We start from the raw sequence: 3,618 nt of genomic DNA, 5'->3' as shown, positions 1-3,618 counted from the left end.
ATGGGGATAAGAAAAAGAAAAAGAATGCGTGAGCAGGACACGACTCTAAATTAGGGGAAACAAGAACTAGACACAGCGTGAGAAAGACACGACTGGACTAGAGACCTCACTGGGGAGAAAAGAGTTCCAAAGGAAGACACATCCATTGGAAAGACCCAAGCTGACCCAAAACTATCCACGAAGGATACTTCGGATGAAAATCCGGCCTCGGACTGGGGAAAAAGATTCACACAGAATCTCCCTGCCGGGGAACACTGCATATATTGGAGAAAACACCAATACAACAAAAGGGCAAAATCACAACGGAAACTCCACTGGGGAATGTCTAACAAAGAGACTCTCCTGGAGAAAAATCTGCAAGATGAGGTGTTACCGATTACTGGGTAACAAACTCAAAGAGACATGTGATCTAAACACCGGTTACTGGGTGAAAGAACAACAAGCTCATGAAGAATGAATATCTAAGACCGGTATAAGGGTGAGAGATATCAATCAACCAAACATCTGAGAAAGACCTGAAAAAGGTACATCAACTCAGGAAAATCTGACTCCATAGGGGACCAAGGTCATAATAGGGAGCAGAAAGGAAGGAACACCAGGGATACCGGTTACTGGGTATATAATAGGTGACCGACCAAAGCGTGAATTGGTATATATGCCAAAACACTCATCATCCGAAAGGAGGGCTTGAAAAAGCAAATCAACTTACGGGATGGACGTTCGACTCCGCAACGGGAAAGCGAATCCTACTCAGATGGGGAAAAAACCCAAAGAGCGCATGAGATATATAAAATGTTCCATTGTCGGGAATTGAACCCGGGTCACCTGGGCGAAAGTCAGATATCCTGAACGCTGGACGACAATGGAGTGTTTTTTTTACTTTACAATGCATCAATAATTTGTCTAAATTGATTTCTTGATTCTCTTTTCCCTTCGTGAAAAACTCCACAACCTCAAAAGCGATATAATTAACATGACTTTCACATATGTTGATAAAATTAACTTTCAAAAATTAACTTATGGATATGGTGAAATTATATTTAAAAAAGTGGGTCTTCTGGGTGAAAGCTATATATCCTAACCGCTGGAGGACACTAGAATATTTCTTTTAGTTTACAATGCATCAATGAATTTTCTAAATTGATTTCTTCATTATTTGTTGTCTTTGTGATAGACTCCATAACCTCAAAAGCGATATAATTAAAATGACTATTCCATAAAATTAACTTACTAAAGTTTAACTTTCGGATATGGTGGTATTATATAAAAAATGTTCCATTGTCGGGAATCGAACCCAGGTCTTCGGTGACGCCTGATATCCTGACAGCTAGACGGCAATGGAGTATTAGTTTTAAAAGCGATATGGTTAACATGACTTTCCAACATGCTGATAAATTTGAATTTCAGAAATTAACTTATGGATATAGTGAAATTATATAAAAAAATGTGAGTCTCCTAGGTGAAAGCTAGATATCCTAACCGTTGGAGGACACTCGAGTATTTCTTTTAGTTTACAATGTATCAATGATTTATCTAAATTGATTTCTTCATTATCTTTTGCCTTTGTGATAGACTCCACAACCTCAAAAGCAATACATTTAAGATGACTATACCACATGCCAATAAAATTAACTTTCTGAAGTTAACTTCCGGATATGTAGGTATTATGTATAAAATGTTCCATTGTCGGGAATTGAACCCGGGTCACCTGGGCGAAAGTCATATATCCTAAACGCTGGACCACAATGGAGTGTTTTTTACTTTACAGTGCATCAATAATTTGTCTAAATTGATTTCTTCATTATCTTTTGCCTTCTTGAAAAACTCCACAACCTCAAAAGCGATATAATTAACATGACTTTCGCATATGCTGATAAAATTAACTCTTAAAAATTTACTTATAGATATGGTGAAATTATATTTAAAAAAGTGGGTCTTTTGGGTGAAAGCTATATATCCTAACCGCTGGAGGACACTGGAGTATTTCTTTTAGTTTATAATGTGTCATTATCTCTTGCCTTTGTGATAGACTCAACAGCCTCAAAAGCGATACAATTAAGTCGACTATTCCATAAAATTAACTTTCTGAAGTTTAACTTTCGGATATGGTGGTATTATATAAAAAATGTTCCATTGTCGGGAATCGAACCCGGGTCTTCGGGGATGCCAGATATCCTTGCAGATGGACGACAATGGAGTATTAGTTTTAATTATTAATGCATTATTATTTTTTCTAAATTGATTTCTTCATTATATTTTGCCATCGTGAAAAACTCCACAACCTCAAAAGCGATATGGTTAACTTGAATTTATATAAAAAATGTGAGTCTCCTAGGTGAAAGCTAGATATCCTAACCGTTGGAGGACACTGGAGTATTTCTTTTAGTTTACAATGTATCATTGATTTATCTAAATTGATTTCTTCATTATCTTTTGCCTTTCTGATAGACTCCACAACCTCAAAAGCGATACAATTAAGTTAACTTTCCCACATGCCGGTGAAATTATATAAAAAATGTGGGTCTCCTGGTTGAAAGCTAGATATCCTAACCGCTGGAGGACATTGGAGTATTTCTTTTAGTTTACAATGCATCAATAATTTTTTTAAATTGATTTCTTCATTATCTTTTTCCTTTGTGATAGACTCCACAAACTCAAAAACCATACATTTAAGATGCGTATACCACATGCCAATGGTGGTATTATATATAAAACGTTCCATTGCGGGGAATTGAACCCAGGTCTCTTGGGTGAAAGCCAAATATCCTAACCGCTGGACGACAATGGAGAATTTATTTTTAATTTACAATGCATCAATAATTTGTCTAAATTAATTGTTGGTGTAAGCCCTAGAGGCCAATAATTTTGGTACTTGTATCGAATTATTTATTAATAATAAAAGGCATTTTCTTTATTATGGTTGATTAATAAAGTCCCTAGAATAGATAGTCCGTTTGATGTATTAAGTGTGACTTAATCATGAGAACACATTAAACATAAGGGCACTGTTCTTAAAGTATCCGTAGTCGAGCTTTAATGTGAAGTGGGATAACATTAAAGCATTAAGACTATTATGTTTGTAGACTGATGATCACATCTCATGGATCATGGATAAAGAGTTATCAAGTCTTAAACATAGGTATGAATATTAGGAGTAATATTTATACCAGATTGACCCGCTATGAGAATACTATATAGAAAGTTATGCAAAGTGTCATAAGTTATTCTCATGGTGATAATAGTGTATACCACTCTTCGACCTGAAACCACTATGGATCCTAGATGTAGAGTCGAGTGCTTTATTGCTGATCCAACATTGTCCGTAACTGGATAACCATAAAGACAGTTGATGGGTACTCCACGAAGCATGCTGAGGGACATGAGTGTCCTAGATGGAATTTGCCAATCCTGCGTAACAGGATAAATGTCTATGGGCCCAATATTGAACTGGACAGGGGTGACACGGTCTATACCTTGTGTTCAATATAGACATAAGGGCAAAGGGGTAATTATACACATAATTATTATCACAGAAGGTTTTGTCAGATCACATGACATTTTCGTGACTTGGGTAGCAGTGATGTGTTGCTAGATACCGCTCACTGTTTATTATGTTAA

General features: G+C 36.3%; 1 non-coding gene across 1 annotated transcript; it reads right to left on the bottom strand.

Moving 5' to 3' along the window:
- Window positions 1-2,716: 2,716 nt before the first annotated feature.
- On the bottom strand, window positions 2,717-2,788 carry TRNAE-UUC (transfer RNA glutamic acid (anticodon UUC)). Its single transcript has one exon. It is a non-coding gene; the product is annotated as a tRNA-Glu (tRNA).
- Window positions 2,789-3,618: the final 830 nt, after the last annotated feature.

Source organism: Lathyrus oleraceus, chromosome 7 (genome assembly GCF_024323335.1).
Source record: "Lathyrus oleraceus cultivar Zhongwan6 chromosome 7, CAAS_Psat_ZW6_1.0, whole genome shotgun sequence".
In the NCBI taxonomy this organism is placed as follows: Eukaryota; Viridiplantae; Streptophyta; class Magnoliopsida; order Fabales; family Fabaceae; genus Lathyrus; species Lathyrus oleraceus.
This window is presented reverse-complemented; position numbering and strand designations above follow the sequence as displayed.